Here is an 18,082-nt window from a genome sequence, read left to right as displayed (position 1 = left end):
AAAAAAAAAAAAAAAAAAAAAGGATTTAAAGATAAAGTAGGCAGCACAAAACGTGAGTCAAACTTTGAACCTGTGTCATCCTCCAATGTTTTTACCTTGATATTATCAAAGGATCAAGATCTTACACCTGCTGTACTGCAAAGGGCTGTGAATACCTGTTTTTTGAACAGAAGCTTATAATAAGAAGCAGTTCCCAATGCTAGTTAGCAGGTGTTTCCTGCTGAAACTGGGAGGGTCATGAATGTAAATCTAATTTTGAAAGTTTCTAACCTCAGGGTTAATATACAGTAGTGCTGCCACTCTTATTGCCATCTGTACTAAAATTTAGTTCAAACTGAACTTGATAGCACTTGATCCTACTGAGTGAGCCCAATTGTTTGCATTCTTGCACAAATGTGTGAATGGCAGCCTTCGGCAAAGCAAATGCTGGGTCTGCTCCCTTCAAAGGATTTGTGAGTGATCCTTGCCCTGCTGACTTCATCCTTAATTGGTCTACACTGTTGGGAGCAATTAAAAATAAATGGTAGCTTGCTGAGCTGCTATAAGGGAAGTTCTACAGCTATGGGCATGAGCATTCCTATGCAAGTCCATTGCATATGCCGTACACTGACAATGGCAAAGGAGAAAATAATGTAAGGCTGAGAGTTACTGTTCTGAACAAGCTCTCTGGGGAAAAAAATTGATAATATAAGTAATAGCAATTCTAGAAATAAATTACAATTAGATTCATGGTATGCAACTATGAGACTTTTTCTCCCCTGACATTTTGTAAAATGTGTAAACATGATCCCAGTTATGTTCTTGGCCCAGCAATTTTGTGTTTATATGACTTTAGTAAAAAGGACCATTTCTCAGGCAATGAGAAAATTATCTATCTATCTATCTGAGTGTGAAGATGGAGGCTTGCCCAAATTAAATACTTAAGGTCAAATTTTGCAAAACAATTTTTAATGAAAAAGTTGACCAATTTTTTTCCCAGAGAAAAGGGTTCCAGAATTGCATCACTACAATTATTCATACTACATAAAGGGAAATTCTGAAACTGAGCAATAACTACCTAGAGCAGGGGTCAAAAAACCCTGGTACATGTGAAGTTATTTTGCTTGGCATGCCACAAGCCAACCTAGGCTCTGGGCAGGCCCCTGCCCCTGGTCAGAGCCCAGACTGCTCTCAGCAGGTGGTGGGGAGGCTGCAAGCAGCTGCCACCAGGGTCTGTGGAGCCCCAGTCCAGGTTGTTGCTGGCAGTGAATGCATGCATGCCTCAGGGCAAATGGCAGGAAAGGAGCCAGGGTTTTGCTGACACAACAAGGATAGGGCCCCTTGTTGCTCCCTTGCCATCCGCCCCAGTACGTCAACATCTTACAAGTCGAGGTTGCAGGGTTTTCTGGCACTGTCCAAAAACATTGTTGACCCCTGATCTATAGTGTCAATATAAAGAAGTACTGTCTTGAGTAACTTAACAAGAGGCAGGTATCATGCCTTCTTCACAATGGGCCTAAATCTTTTCTTAACGATCAATGAATACGTCCATGTCATAAGCATCTGAATACTGCTCCCCAGCACCTCCAGAATCTGCAAAGGTGGGAAAAGTTGAAACACAAGCAGATAAGATTGGGTCTCACTTGATATATTTTTTTATGCAAAGGAGACAGTTCAGTCTGTTTTAAAGTGATCAAATCCATCCAGAAATTACCTGGAAAATATGTGATACTGAACAATGGCTGATGGTTTATTTGGGTGAGGACTGTCCATTACCAGGCAAGTGCATGATGAGCAGTATTAATAGCTACGTGTTTTATTGTTGTATCAGACATTCCTACATCACCTCTATTTGCAGTGTAGCTTTGTCAGGGATTTTGATAATACCTTGCCTGCGGAAAAAGTCAAATAAACATGGTAGTAGAGTGAAAATCTACCAAAATGAGATTCCCCAGGTGCATATTTGTAGTCAACTGAGGCTAAGAAAACACCTGTTATAATATATGATATCCTAAATAGTTGTGATGTAATTACTGAAGTTGGCATATTTGGGGAAGTTGTACTACTTTCAGTGAAGAAATGTCACTCAATCACTTGGCCTTTTTATTGGTCCATTTACTATGATACAGTTTGAAAAGTGTAAATGCTGTACACTGTGAATCCATGTAAACATACCTAGCAGAAAACAGAAAGAGATAGATAAAACACTAGTCCTTTGCTAATATTGAAGTTGCAATATACCAAAAAAGAACAAGGCTATAAGTCCTGTCTATATATTTGTAGTCAACTGAATGTAATAAAGGAAAGGAAAATAGTGTGAAGAGTATATGGTTTTGTGTTGACCTTTATGTATTACTTGTGGAGAATAAAAATTAAGATTCTTTTTGTATTATGTGTCCATTCTTACTTCAAGTGTGTATTCCCATAGGCCCCTGGGGTTAAAGACATTCTTTAAACATTTCAGGGGTACTTTTCAGGACATATAACATTCTTACTAAATGTGACCTCTTTAAAAGATATTTATGTTAATTTTTATTTACATGAAAAAATAAAAATCACCTCTCCTAGGCTTGAGCTGCCCTTAGCATACTTCAATTACAATTCCTAAGCACCTTGAAGTATGTGCTTGGTATAGAACATAGAGATGTCCAAAAATTCTTATTATCTAGATTCCAGACAAAGAAAAGTGGCACAAGGAGTTACAAATACAGAAAAACATCTAAACTTGTTAGGCGGATGTCATCTTAGTTCTATAATTGTTTTCAGCATTGTTCTTAGTATCTCCCTGCCTCTTCCTATTTATTAAGGACCGTGGCCTAACAGCACTGAAGAATTCAGAGAAAAATAATATCATTCAGAACTAGCTAAGACTTGACTCTCTTTTGGATAAATTATCTTAATATATAGTTGTGTTATCTTGGTAAAACTAATAGAGTAAACTGCATTTTTGAATGAATATATTTAATCTGTTGTGTGACTATTACTGAAACAAGTGAAGTTATTTTCATGGTTAAGCATTAAAGAACAAAATATCTATAGAGAAAATGTGATTATTTCTACTTATTTACATAGCACCAAGTACAAAATAATTATGCAACACTAATAGTTTTCCACAATTAATTCAATATAAAGATAGTAGTACAAATGATCTGTAGATTAATAGATGGACAACTAAGGGAAATGCCATAAGGGAAAAAGGGAATTTTAGGATTGCATGTTATGCATCTATGTGTGTATATAGAACACATGTATTTTATAGGCACACAGCTAAATGGCCTTATATGTACACAGCTAAGTGATTCCTAAGACTGTCTTTTTAATAGTGTGCATATATTCTCAATGGTTTAGAACTCTCATATCACAAACTGCTAGACAAATATTGATACAATTAAGACAAATAATATGATTGATTTTTCAGTCAGTATCCTAGTGTATGACTACCAGCACAGCACCATCTAGTGGGCCAGAAACTGAACACATCTCTAACAAACCTGAATAATACAGTTACAAACCATTTTTCTATACATGAGCACAATTTTAGAATGTTACAGTTCTTCCACATGCATTTTCTTCAGGCAGTGTAAAATAGATCATTAAAGAGTTAGCAATTTGTAATAATGCTATATGGTGTATAGCTCCATGAAATTTGGCAAAAAGTAGGTGTCGGGGTGCTATTCCATAATGAAAGTTAAATGTTTTCACTCAAAACAGAGATTCAACCTTTTTATCATATATCAGAAAATACTGCTAATCCTTCCTACCATTACCAATAGGACTCTTTGGGAATTTTAGGTGCTGCCTGAATTTTTAAATGAGAAAATGCCAATTTTTGTGACCAAAGATATTTATATAAATGTACTACTTTCAGTAATAATAATTTAATAAAAGAGATCACCTCCCCAAAAGTTACGATTACTTTTGCCTACAGACCAATATGGCTACAACCTGTATCCCTGAAACATGGAAGTTATTGAAATTAGCTGTTTTGATATAAAAAATTAATAATTTTACAAGAAGGAAACAACATTCAACATCTTGAGCCTGAAAACTGACACCTCTGCTCCAGCCTTTTGTTTTGAACCAAATTTGCATGCTCACAGAGCAGCCACAACACAAGAGAAATTCCTTGCCCAGGGGAGCCTTCCAGCACCCATCCTCCTGTGAAATATGAAGCATCATAACAAGAAAGAAGCATAATTCAATGTCCTGCTTGCCATCAGACGACTCTGAGGTAAATAGACTGCTCCAACTTTTACCTGAGCCTATTTTACATAAAATGAACTTTTCCAACCAGGAGATCCTACCCCACCTTTCAGCTCTCCTGTGAAATATAAATTTTTATTTCCATTTGGAAGAAATGTTACCATCTTGCACTCTTCTATGCCTGAAGAAGGGTGTGTGTGCCCAAAAGCTTGCAAATAAATAATTTTTTTTGCAACTATCCAATTAGTCTAATGAAAGATATCATATCCCCAAGAGTTCTGACTACTTTCAGTGACACATTTATAAGGCACGGGTTCTCAGATCCAAGATTAAATTTCTGGTGAAAACCAAAGGAAGTGAGCTCTCTCTACAGAAAAGGGAATAGCTAGAGCACTCACCTGGGGAGAAGGAAACTGAATCTGGGTCTCCTCAGTAGCAAGTAACTAGCTATTAGTTTTTCTGGGGCTAGAAGGAGGTCTTTTCTCTCACATGTACTTTTCACAAATAATGAGAACATTATTAGAAAGGGTTCTCCTGGGCCACTGAATGCATTCCCCAAAGAACACTGAAATATCACAGATTCATCCAAATATATACTGGAACATTTTTGAGAGATAACTATACCACTTCCCGGACAGCATTATTTTCAGCACTTATTCTTTACATAATGAATTATTTTTTGAGACTGTACAAGTAACGAGTTAAAATGTATTAAAACTGTTTCCTTTAAGAAATGTAGTATGTTTCAGCATTTTTTTTCCTCACAATGCTCTTTCAAACAAAACACAATCTTCTTGCTTTCTACGTAATTCAGTTTCACTGAAATTTAGTAAATAGACCATACTGGAATAAATTAAGTTACAGATAGACTAAGTTTTTAACTGTATCAAATGATGATGGTTTCATAGACTACAAACTGGGTCAGTTCAACCGTTGAGGTAACTTAAGTGTGACAAAGGTAACTCTCTGTCTCATCATCTTTCCTTACACCAGATCTACATATGACAGTTCCATTGTTTTCACTGTGTCAGCGATATAGGGGGACTGTACACATGTTGAGAGTCCTTGCAGGTTATTTGGTCCAGTTGTTACTGCCCCTTTAAGGGTTCCATGATAAGGTTCGCATCTATATCCGAAAGGTTCCCAGTTGCACTTCTGTTTGTGTTCAACCACATACAAAGACAATACTGTCAGGAAAACAGAAGCTGTAAGGCATAGAGGTATTGAGGCACAAAGAAGGGCCCTCCCAGCCCTAACTTACAAAATCAATGTGACTGTCCCAGGAAACAACATAACGAGGGATACTCACCGGCAGCCTGCAGCGCACGAGGGGCGGAAGGAAGAGCCCGCACGGCTCGTCATCCGCCTGTTTATCCAACTGCAGCCAGCCAGTGACGTCAGCGTTAAACGCTGGCCAGCAAGAATAAAAATGGCAGCACATGCTGCGCAGATGGTGGAGGGTCAGGGGGAAGAACTGCTGCCGATGTCGGCGGCAGAGAAGCCACTCCCCATGGGACCCAGGGGTTGGAGCCAGCTGGGGAGAGCACAGGCAGAACAAGGCGGAGCACCTCGGTGTTGACTCGCACGGGACGGTGAGGGAACATCCAGAATGCCGTCCAGGGACATAGCCAGAGCAACCCGGGGAGACGGAGCAGACTGCAGGTGGGAGTGTGGGGACAATGGGGCTCCAGTCGTGGGTGCCCCCTCCACAGATGGAGGAGGCTGTTAGACAGACACCGCTCCACAGGAGGCATGAGGCCAGGGTGTAGGGATGGTGGAGCCCCATGAGTAATCGCTGGGTGAGCCACGGGCCAATGAGTGCACCCAAAGAACAACCCCGCACACTAAGGTCCAACAAGTCATGGCAGACGAGTGTGGGGTTGAAGACGCAGGCGGAAAACATTGGCTCAGGCAAGAACACAAACCCGTGAGGCATTTGACACCAACCACCCCTGCGAAAGCCTCCCGGGAGTGACTGTTTGAGGCCAGGCGGCTACAGAGTGGTGCATTGGCCGGGAACCCTTCGGTGGGCCACCTGACCAGTATGCAACCTGCCAAGATGGCTCCGTTGGACCTGTTGGGGCAGAATCTACAGGTCCTGACACAGATTGTGGGTACACAGCAACGGATGCTGGAGTGGCAGCAGGATTGGATGCGACATGGCCCATCCACCTTGCAGATGCCCAAAATGACATTGGAAGACGATTTGGAGGCCTACATCGAGGCCTTTGAGCGGCACGCGGTTAGCTCCAGCCTTGATAGAGGATATTGGGCCAGCCAGCTAGGGGCCCTACTAGGGGTGGGCAAGGCTCAGGCAGCTTACAGGGCCTTGACCAGCAATGAAGCCCAAGATTACGAGGCTGTTAAAGTGACGATTCTCTATCATTTGGAGATCAGCCCGGAATACTACTGGTGGCTTTTCCAAGCCAAGAAGGGGGCAGAGGAGAGACAGCCGCAGCTGTTGCTCCAGCAGCTGCAGGACCTCTTTGGAAAATGGGTTAACTTGGCAACTTGCACAGTGGCGACAATCGTGGATAAGGTCATACTGGAGCAGTTCATGAACAACCTGGAAGAGAGGACCCAGCAGTGGATCCATCAGCACTCCCCGGAGTCCTGTGACAAGGCACTGAAGTTGGCAGAGGCCTTCACAGCTGCAGAAGTATACTACCCCTGCAAGAAATGCGGGCCCCCGTTACTGGTGCCGGCAGCAAAAGAGATGGAGCAATGGAAGCCCAGTCATAAGACCTCAGGGGGGGACGTGGTCTGCAACTGTTGTGGCTGAGGGGGAAACGGGAGTGTCTGGAAAAAACCTCCGAAAGGTGCTGGCCACATAGTTCCCCAAGGAGGGGGGCTGAGTCTTCTAGGGAGCATGGTCAGGGGGAGCCCATGGACTGCAGTTTTGGGGCAGGAGGTGAGAGCCCAGTGTGGGAACGCCCCGTAGTGAGAGCCTGGGTTGAAGGCTGCCCAGTGTGGGCGGTGCTGGACTCCAATTGCACCCAGTCACTGGTTAAGGCCAGCCTCATAGAAGAGGCCCACGAATGCCGAGCAGAGCCAGTGAGGATGTCCTGCCTCTGTGGGGAAACCCAAACCATATGCTGAATGTGGACGAGCCTCCAGGTTATAGAATACCACGGGGAGCTGTTGGTGGGCTTAGCGCCCCGCTTAGCATGCGACATGCTCTTCAGCCGGGACTGGGCCCCATTGTACAGCGTCATGGATAGGGTGCGGGATGTTGAGGCCATGCAGAAGACCTTGAGGATGCAGGATAGCTGGCTCAGTGATCCAACAGAAAGAGAGGGAACCACTGAGGAGCGGGAGGAGTCCGTGACAGATCTACAAGGTATTGCAAGCAGCCAGCAGTTCCGACAGGCGCAAGAAGAAGATCCTAACCTGCAGGAGCCATGAGCGCAGGCAAGAGATGAGCCTCCTCAGCCAGTGTCAGTCTCCGATCCTGGGAGCCATTCTGAGGTAAGAAACAACTTCTTGTATTGGGTCTCACCTGGCGTGGCAGGGAAGGAAGATAAGGTTCAACTAGTAGTGCTGACGTGTTTCTGGAAGATGGTGTGGCAGTTGGCACACGCTAACCTGATTGGGGGCCATAGGGGTAGAGGTCAAACCCTGGACAAAATATCCAGACGGTTTTTTTGACCGAAAATGGGAGAAGACATGGCCCTCCGCTGCTCAAGATGTCCCGTGTGCCAAAAGGCTAGGGAGAAGCGATGGCTGCGAGCTCCAATGAGACATATGCCCATTATTGATCTACCTTTCTCGCATTGCTATGGATGTTGTGGGACCGCTACCTCACAGCAGTAGCGGATACCAGTACATCTTGGTGTTCATAGACTATGCGACAAGATACCCCGACATGGTGCCTTTGAGATTTGTAATGGCGCCACGGATAGCAGGGGAGTTGCTGAAGTGGATAGCCCACATGGGGATTCCCCATGAGATCCTAATGGACCAAGGTCGGAACTTTATGTCCAGAGTACCACAGGGAGTGTCAGACCCTGCAGATTAAGCAACTGCGGACGTCGGTCTATCACTGTCAGACCAACGAATTAGTAGACAGGCTGAACAGAACCCTAAAGAAGGTGTTAAGACGGTGCATACAAGGTGATCCACGACACTGGGACCTGATGCTACAGTTGGCCTTATTCGTACTCAGGTGTGTTCCATCAGAATCCCTAGGGTATTCCCCCTTCAAACTAGTACTAGGCCATCAGCCCCAAGGTTTATTGCAAATCCTCCAGGAAGAATGGGAACAGGGCCCTGTGATTATCTCCAGCCTGTCAAGGTATCAACAAGCATTCCAGCAGTGGGTCCAGAGCGCAAGAGCTAGCTGCTGGTAATTTACAGTGCCAAAAGGAAAGGTATGACTTGCACTCAAAGGAGCGGGAGTTTCAACCCAGGCAAAAAGTGCTAGTTCTATTGCTCACTTCGCACAGCAAGTTGTTGACTCAGTGGCAAGGCCCATTCGAAATTACATGGAGAGTCGGCCCAGTTGACTATGAGGTTTACTGCCCGGGTCATCAAAGAACGAAACAGATTTACTACGTTAATCTACTACGGGAATGGCAAAAACCCGAAGGGTGGGTGGCATTTAGGGCAGTAGTGATTGACGACCTAGGACCGCGAGAACCCAGCCCCGAGCTAGCGGCCCCAGAACCCATGAAGGGTATTCGCATAGGTAGCAGGCTAACCATGAATCAGAAAAAGGAAGTGTGGAACCTCCTCGTAGAGTTTAAGGAGGTTTTCTCGGAGGATCCCGGATGGGTGAAAAACATGTTACCACCCCATTCATACATCCCCAGGGGCAGTTGTACAGGATCGATGGTGGCCCCTACCCCACCACCTAACAGAAGAGGTACAGGCAGAAGTGAGAAAGATGCCCTAGGTGTCAGTAAGCCAGCCGGAAGCCCTTGGCGGAGTGCCCTGGTACCAGTACGGAAACCAGATGGGACCCTAATGGCTCTGTATAGATTACCGCAAGTTGAACGAAATAGCTACATTCGATGCCTTCCCCATGCCATGGGTAATGGAATTAGTGGAACGGCTTGGGGCAGCCCGGTTTATAACTACACTAGATTTAGCCAAAAGATACTGGCAGATCCCGGTTCGGCCATGTGACCGCCCCAAGACTGCCTTTGGAACCCCCTGGGGGTTGTATGAATTTGTATGGATGCCATTTGCGCTGCATGGGGTGGCCACCACCTTCCAGTGGCTAATGGAGCGCATTCTAGCACCACACGTCGAGTACACTGCCGCATACATTGACAACATTGCCATATTCACTCGATCATGGGGTCAACACCTACGCGCCCTGAGAGCTGTATTGGCTGAACTACGAAAGGAGGGTCTGACAGCAACCCCCTGCAAATGCGTGATCGCCCACATGTACACAAAATATCTTAGGTTCCTTGTGGGGCAAGGTACTATCCGGCTGTTGGAAGATAAGGTCCAAGCCATTCACTCCTTCCAGGCTCCACAAACACTCAAGCAGCTACAATCATTCCTGGGTTTGGTGAATTATTATCGTAGATTCGTGCCGCAATTTGCAGAAATAGCATCACCCCTATCAGAGGCCCTAAAAGGGTCACCCTGGAAGGGGATCCAGTGGGCGGGGGCGATGTTCCAAAGCTTTCAAACCTTGAAAAAGGCCCTATGTGAGGATGTAATTATACACACCCCTGACTTCGATAAACCTTTTACGTTACAGACGGACGCCTCCAAAACCACCATTTGGGCAGTACTTACTCAACAAGACGCAGACCTAGACCAGCCTGTAGCCTACACAAGTCGGAAATTGCTGCCGGCCAAAACCAGGTATGCGACAATTGAACGGGAATGCCTAGCTATCTGGTGGGTGGTGGAACACTTCCATTATTACCTGCTCAGCAGGGAGTTTACACTCATCACCGACCACGCGCCCCTGAAATGGCTCAGTTCCACCAAAACCAATAATGCGCGAATAATGCGATGGGCGTTGGCTTTGCAACCCTTCAAATTTTGTATTGTGTACTGCCCTGGGAAAGACAACATAACAGCTGACTTCTTGTCTAGATGCGGTGAGGGCACGGGACAAGATGTTGATTGGCCACAACACCACCTCTCACACCAGACCACAGGTAACACCACCGCACGTCTCGCGAAACTGCCACAAGGAGACTGGCGGGGGCGCGTTATGTCCCAGGAAACAACATAACGAGGGATACTCACCAGCAGCCCGGAGCACAGGGCACGAGGGGTGGAAGGAAGAGCCCGCGCAGCTCATCAGCCGCCTCTTTATCCAACTGCGGCCGGCCGGTGACGTCAGCATTAAACACCGGCCGGCAAAAATAAAAACGGCAGCACACGCTGTGCAGACGGCGGAGGGTCAGGGAGAAGAACTGCTGCCGACGTCAGCAGCAGAGAAGCCGCTCCCCACGGGACCCAGGGGTCGGAGCCAGCTGGGGAGAAGGCAGGCAGAACGAGGCGGAGCACCTTGATGTCAACTTGCATGGGACAGTGAGGGAACGTCCAGAATGCTGTCCAGGGACATAGCCAGAGTGACCCGGGGAACGGAGCAGACTGCAGGTGGGAGTGTGGGGACAACGGGGCACCGACGAAGTCCTGCCAGGAAGAAAAGGACCCCGGGAGAGCCCCAGAGGGGTTGCTGTCAGGGCGGATATCACCACCAGACCCGGATGGGTCTTTAAGCAGGCGAGAGAGCAGATGCTGAGGTGACACGGAGGGAGAAGACAACCCGTTCCCCTTAGAGACCCGGGAAGGGTAGAAGGGGAAGCCGGAGGGGCAGGTTGCCCAGTGATTTTGTTGAGGCATTTTTTGGTTTGTTTTCCCAGGCTACAGGGATACAGGAGGGGAGTGGGTCCCCGAGTAGTGAGGCTGAGAAGGAGTCTCAGAGGTTTTGGTCCTGTCCCTAGGGTATTCTCCTTGAGGGAAGGGTGATGGCTAGGCAAGCCTAGCATGAGGCTCCAGTCATGGGTGCCCCCCCCCCACAGAAAGAGGAGGCTGTTAGACAGACACCACTCCACAGAAGGCATGAGGCCGAGGTGTAGGGGTGGCAGAGCCCCATGAGTATCCGCCGGGTGAGCCACAGGCCAACGAGCACACCTGAAAAACAACCCCACACACGGAGGTCCAACAAGTCGTGGCAGGAGAGCGTGGGGTTGAAGACACGGGCGGAAAACATCGGGTCAGGCGAGAACACGAACCCGTGAGGCATTTGACACCATCCACCCGAGCGAAAGCTTCCTGGGAGTGACTGTTCGAGGCCCGGCGGCTACAATGACTAATAGCCCTCTATAACCCTAGGTCCATGCAACTCAAGGACCAGATATACCAGTGTGCTTTGGCTGTTTTGTACTACTTTCATGATACAAAACATCCTTAAATGGATTTAAGGCTAAGTATATTTGTCAGTAACTTAATAGTGAAACTATCATAACACTGCAGTAATTGCTGCTAAACTAAGCACTACAAATCTAAGGAAATGAGGAGTTAAGGATTAGACTTAAGAGCAAGCCAAATTAATTTAAGGTAAGGGGAAAACAGCTAATGCACACAAGCAATTTTAATTTTGGACTGTAATGAAATGATGTGATTTTAAAACGAAATATACAACTACCAAAGAAGACTGAAGTGATGTTTCAACCTGCGCCCAGCACAACACCCCAGGAACCACACGTCTCAGTTAAAGGCCAACAACTGTCGATTGTTAACAAGTTTGTCTATCTAGGCAGCACGCTTTTCCGTGCTGTCCACATTGACGACGAAGTCAATGTGAGACTAGAGAAAGCTAGGGTGGCCTTCAGCAGACCCCGTAAGTCAGTCGGGGACCACACAGGCATCAGATTGTCGATGAAATTGAATGTATACAAAGCCACCACTCTCCCAACCCTCCGCTATGGCTGCAAAACCTGGACCGTCTACCAGCGTCATGTCAAGAAACTAAACCACGTCCACCTGTGCTGCCTGCAAAAGATACTAAAGATCAAGTGGCAGGAAAAGATTCTGGACACTGAGGTGCTCAGAAGATCTGCTCTCTCCACTAGTCACACTCTACTCACAGCTAAGATGGGCCAGCCACCTTTTAAGAATGGCCAACACTCGCCTGCCAAAGAAAATCTTGTATGGCAAACTGCCAAATTTTTTAACCTCTTTCAGAGCATGGCTTATCAATAAACACTGTGATGCTGAAGACAGCAGGTAGGAACAATCACGTTAGCTCAGCTGCTAAGAAAGGATAGAAGGTCAAACAAGAGAATTCTCTTCCCATTCTACAGTCAGTAGGAGGAGACTGCCATTCACAACAGGTACTCATGTAGGATATTGGAGCATTTGCTCCTGACAAGCTGTACTGAAACAACTGCATTTAAGGCTATCAAGGAGTAGTAAATGAAAGTCTTGGCAAAAAGGTGGTCAATGAACAAACTGGAAAAAAGCACAGACTAGGCATTAAGTGTCTATGAGACTAGCCAAGACTTCCATGGCAGTATATGCAGATGGCTGGTGATATTGTGCATGGTGTCTACACTACCAACTTATACCACTGCAATAACTGGAACTGCAGATGTATTTGTTATAATTGATCACAATTTTCTGCAGCATTTCAAAAATGAATTAAATGATAATACATTTAACCCACAGCTCCACACTCTCCATCCTTCATTAAGTTGGCTGAGTGATCTGTTCACATTGAAGAAAAGTATTAAAATCTAGGAAGAAACTGTTCGATTTCTTCTTTACTTAAAAATGTTCTGTACAGCAGTAAATCACTGGTTGCCATCTGTTTTATTTTTTGAATGAAACTTTCATTCTTGATCTAATCTCCTTAAAAGAACAGAAACAAAAATCAGGGAGTTGATGCTTTCTTAATAAGGAGCACATTTAAAAAGTTCCTAGTTGACAAGGGGCTATTTTATCACATATTAATTCTATATGGTTCCAAAGGTAAAGGGGGCAAGGACAACAAAAATAAGCATAGATACTATTCAAATCTCAGTTAATACGTTGTCTATAGGAATAAATGGCCAAGGTTACAAAATTCTATCAGATCCTTATAGATCAGATGTATTACTGGAGCCACTACCCAATTCCAACTACCTTGTTATAGTGACTCTTTCATTACTACTGATAATACCACTGACCATCAGAGAAATCTGGTTACCTCTACAGATTCTCAGAATAAGGGAATAATTTTGTATTTCTTGAGCTGCCTATGGAGACTACACTCTAGCAAAGTCAAGAAACTGCACCTGAGAAAATCAAGGTTCATGCACTTTTCAAGTATGCCATCCAACTAAACATGTTTACTACAAAAAGATTACTAAGATAGAATTTATTTTACCATACTTTACAAATCTAAAAAGCCACTGTGTCATTTTTCCCATGCATTTTCAAGTAGAGCAAACATTTATGTCTTTAAAAAAGCTAATACTCTATCCAACAATCAGTTTATCTGCTAACATATTTTATGATTCTGAAAACAGTCCCTATAATGACAGACAGTTACAAAGTTTTCATACTATAGCAGGAAAAATGGAGCTTATACATCCCAGTAAATACTTAAATGTAATAAACTCTGGCAGTATAATTCAATATACTCCAGTTTCCACATTTATTAAAATATAATGCCATCTTGCAAAAGATCTATTTTTATTATTAAGGGTGACATTCCTTGAACAATCCAAATGACATGTCTGACAAATTTAATTCTTTTCCAGTCTATTTTTACTAATGAAAAATTAACAGTGGGGAAGGCCATTACAACCAATGATAAGTGTCATCTGTATCCAGCTGGAGACAGTTGGCAATGGCATTTAAAATGAATAATTTATTGAAAAATTTAACAGACAAATCTAAAAGGATCCCAACTGTTTCTTAAAATACGAAATCAAGTAGTCAGTATTTGAAGACTAAATATGACAAAACTCTTAAATCAGTAATCCTTTTTAACACAGGAATAGAATATCATTATTTAACCATTTGTTTTGCTAGAATTTTGCAAATATGGCGACAAAAATTATTGGATGTGTATTCCAATTAATTGTTTAACTTTTTTTTCCTTTTGGGTGTTACATACATGTATTATTTGTCTTTATAGGCTAATACTGCCCCAAGGAGGGATTTTTTAAATTTAACCTAGAGCTTGTATTGTAAGCCAGAAACCATTTCACAGGATGTGCATGCATGTAGTAGCAACCAAAGGGGGACATGGAAGAACATCTCCCCACACTTTGTGAAAGCCAGAGGTGACCCTCCCACTGCCTCTGTCAACATTGGCTTGTCATCCTAAAATAATGAGTTCTCTATGTGCTATGTAACCTCCCTGATTTTGACAGGGTGACAATGTAGGATGTCAATTCTGGCCATAGAGGCAGATGGCAAAATCCAACTTATGTGGCCAGATTTGCTTGTTAAGAATGTTAATTGTCACTTCGAAAGAATAAAGTACACAAAATCAGAGGTGAGGATCCACCCTATAACTACTGGCATTCGTTAAAGATGGAGGATGAGGAACCTAGAATTTGCTGTGTGAAAAAATAGTTTTCATTTGAAGTGGGCTGTTTTTTTTTTATTTACAGATTTAGATTTTTCTACTGAGCTAAAACAGGAGAAGAAATAGTAGGTGTCCCAGTGGCTGTTGAAAGCTGTGAATTTCAAAACCTTTTCAGGTTATTTTAAAATTTCCACCGCTTGTTTAAAGAAAATGTATTCACATGTCAGGAAAATGGGCATAAGCCTAACAACGAAAAGCCAATTTAACAGTCATCCTGAGTTTCTAAAGTGACTAGCCATTGCCCCAGGAGGTATGAATTGGGAGATATGAATTCACAGAACAGCCCTGTAGCCCTCAGGACTCTTCAGAGATCACTGCCAGGAGAAAGTTACCTGATGGTTCTCTTGTAGAAATACATAACTCCTGTGTAGCTTGTCATGCTGAATTGAATTGAACTGAATTGAAACGTGCATCTACCTGGTATTCCTTGACCACAACTCTTGGGGGCAATAGTGTACATTCCTACTTCAGCTATGGCTCCAGGAAGGATATGTGCTTATATTCACAAATTAAAGTGATTTTTAAACAGGAACACTGTTTTGTTATTTCTTTAGAATTAAGAATGGACACTTGTATCAAAGCTTTAGGTGTCCTGACATTTAAGACGGCAACAACATGACATATCCAACATCCTTAAAAAAATGTTTAAACAGGAACAAATGAATTCAACTCACCGCATTACCTAACAGTAAACTTCCTTTTGACCTCCATTGTCTCAAAACATTTTGCAAAAAGCCCAAAACCCTACAGTTCCCACTCTGTCATGGGCAGGAAGAGGATGAGTGTGTCAGGAAGCAGGACTCCAAGAAGGCCTGGAGGCAGTGTCAAAAAATAAATAAATTTACACAATAACCAAAACATTTCAAATCTGGCAGTTGACATCTTTAATTGCCATCCTATTATAAAAATTACATCCCATAAAATTATGGAATAATTTACAAATCAATGATTATTTAGGCAATGTTTCACCTAGATTCATGTCAATGAATATTTATTGGTAGTATGGTAGTGCCCAGGGGCTTTGCTCAAGGACCAGGGCTAACAGAAAAACAGTCCTTACCCCAGGGACAACAGAGTTTACATGTATTACAAATCAACAGACAGATACAGCACAAAAGTTTGGAAGCAGGATGACGATGTACTGTTGGTACTCATCTTAGGTTAGCACCTCTGATTAGCCACACTCATTCAGGAGTGAGCTATGGGCTTCCCGAATAGTCCAAAGTAATACACTTGACTGAGACCATTTGTGACTTTTTCTCAGGCAGTAGAGCAGAGTTGATGTGTGCCATTACTCACATCTTTGTAGGATCAAAAAAAAAAAAAAAAAAAGGAGTAGGATTAACATGAAACCCACTGCTCTAAATTTAAGATAAATAAGTACTGCATTGTGTCAAATGTTCAAGAATACCTGAATAAAATATTTGTATATAATTGTATAATTTGTATATAATTGTGCATGTAACAAAGGAGAGTATTTTAGATTTTTTTACTATCTTTGATAAGACATAACAAGGGAAAATGATGTACAAAGGGAACTGGGATCAACGAGAGCCACTTTCATGTAATGATCCCTGGTAATGTCTCTGATGGCCGAGAGCTCCCGAATCAACAAAAACACCAAAGCACACAAATATAAAGATACGGACATCTTTTGTCATATGAAAGAACAAAGGGAACCTACCTATTCCTGCTGAGGCAGAATTTATTTTGCCTCCATTTTCTGTGGAATTGAATTAAATAGCCTGCTACATTATTGTAAAAACCAAATTCTGAAACCATCAGATTGATGGGAAACAAGAAAAGTTTAAGAAAAATCCTAAGAGGAAGGTATGTAGATGAACAGCAATGACTCAGTTAAAATATCACAATAGAATATGGTGAGATTGTGGTTTTGTGGTTTGACCTTTGTAGGAACTATATGGCAAGGAATTTCATAATGCTATTAATCATCATGTGTTACTGATGTTTTTGTGATCTATGAGCACCACTCTTGAGTAATACCTTTTCATCCTGTTTGAAAAACCCTAGGGTGGATGCAGCATCTACATGAGCCCCAGGGGGAGAGCAGCAGGGCATGGAGTCCCAGGCCCATAGCAGGCAGCCCACCTCTGCTGTGTGCACAGATCTGGGGGGCACATGTCTGTCATGCCCCACCAGGAGTGCATGCAGTGGCAGGGAGCCAGCCCCCACCCCCTCACCAATCCACCTGCAGCTCCATCCCGCTCCCCACCCAGGCCCTGTGGCCACACATTCTGGCCCCTGACCCCAAGCCCCATGCACCACCCCAGCTGGACAGCAGCCCCAGCCCTGCCCAACTCCTTCACAAAGGGGGCCTCAATTCCTCCCCAGTAATGTAGCAGGCTATGTAACTCAATTCCACACATGCACATGGCACCCCCTGCCTAACCACCCTCCTCCTGCTCCCCCCAGTCTCTTGCAGGCTGGAACTCTGTCAACCTGCAAGGAGAAACCCACCATTTTCAGTGTCTTTCTCCTTTAAACAAGAGCATCCAGGTTTTTCTCCTTAAAATGAGAAAATCCACGTTTTACCATGGCGAATGGAAAACCCGGATTCCTGATGTCCAATGGCTTCCATAACAGATTACCAGAATGCAATGTACTCAAAACAACTCTGAAAAAAAGAAGAGAGTCAAGCTGCTCAGTTACTGTAACATAAGACTGCCCACCTGGGTGGCAATGTTATTTGCAAATGACATATTAGAGCACTCTTATATTCTTATTTGCTTGCAAGTAGAATTCCACATGCTTGCTTAGTTATTGAAAGCTTTTTAGCCCTAGCTCTTTTACAAGCAACTTCTTCCTACATGTACCATCAAGCCAGGTGCACTCAGGCAGGAACTTGATTAAGAATCCCCTGGCTAAATGATATATAGTACAGTCAAGAGTAAGCTGCCCACAGTGGAGCGGGGTTTGACTCTGAAACTGACTTAGCTATTCATTTAGTGCAGTTAAGGCTGTGATCGATTATGGGTTTTATTGTAACATTTCTGGTTTACACATGTTTGTATTACAACACAGTAATGTTGCATGCCTCAGTTTCCCAGACTCGCTTGCACATAGAGAAAGAAGGGGTTAATCTTATTTGGAATTAGAGCTGTAGGGATTTGCCTAAGTGCTCTATTAGAGTAATGGGCCATCAAGCAAAAAAGAGCTAAATTGATCTGTTATATGCCAAGTGGACTCCCGGTAAACACTTGAAGAAACTCCCCACTATTCCCCTGTGATGGGCAGTCCTTGAGAAGACAGCAGTACTCCAGAGAAAGTCCTGAAAGGGAGATGCCTAAAGACAAGGCAAAGAAGAGAGACAGGCAGGGCCAG

At 43.8% G+C, this 18,082-nt stretch overlaps 2 long non-coding RNA genes across 2 annotated transcripts in view; one reads left to right on the top strand and one right to left on the bottom strand.

Moving 5' to 3' along the window:
* Positions 1 to 1,774, top strand: part of LOC109291722 — an 8,961-nt gene extending 7,187 nt beyond the window's left edge. Inside the window, exon 3 of the long non-coding RNA XR_002095934.1 lies at positions 1,764 to 1,774. This is a non-coding gene — a long non-coding RNA (uncharacterized LOC109291722). The remainder of the gene's footprint in view (positions 1 to 1,763) is intronic.
* The window catches only part of LOC109291720, a 19,196-nt gene extending 2,645 nt beyond the window's left edge, over positions 1 to 16,551 (bottom strand). Inside the window, exons 1-2 of the long non-coding RNA XR_002095932.1 lie at positions 16,412 to 16,551; positions 13,322 to 13,323 (exon numbers count right to left, since the gene is read on the bottom strand). This is a non-coding gene — a long non-coding RNA (uncharacterized LOC109291720). The remainder of the gene's footprint in view (positions 1 to 13,321; positions 13,324 to 16,411) is intronic.
* Positions 16,552 to 18,082: the final 1,531 nt, after the last annotated feature.

The sequence above is a fragment of the Gavialis gangeticus genome, unplaced genomic scaffold (assembly GCF_001723915.1).
Source record: "Gavialis gangeticus isolate Ggan-Ray unplaced genomic scaffold, GavGan_comp1, whole genome shotgun sequence".
NCBI classification, from domain to species: domain Eukaryota; kingdom Metazoa; phylum Chordata; order Crocodylia; family Gavialidae; genus Gavialis; species Gavialis gangeticus.
The sequence above is the reverse complement of the archived record's forward strand: the minus strand, read 5'-3'. Positions and strand labels throughout refer to the sequence as shown.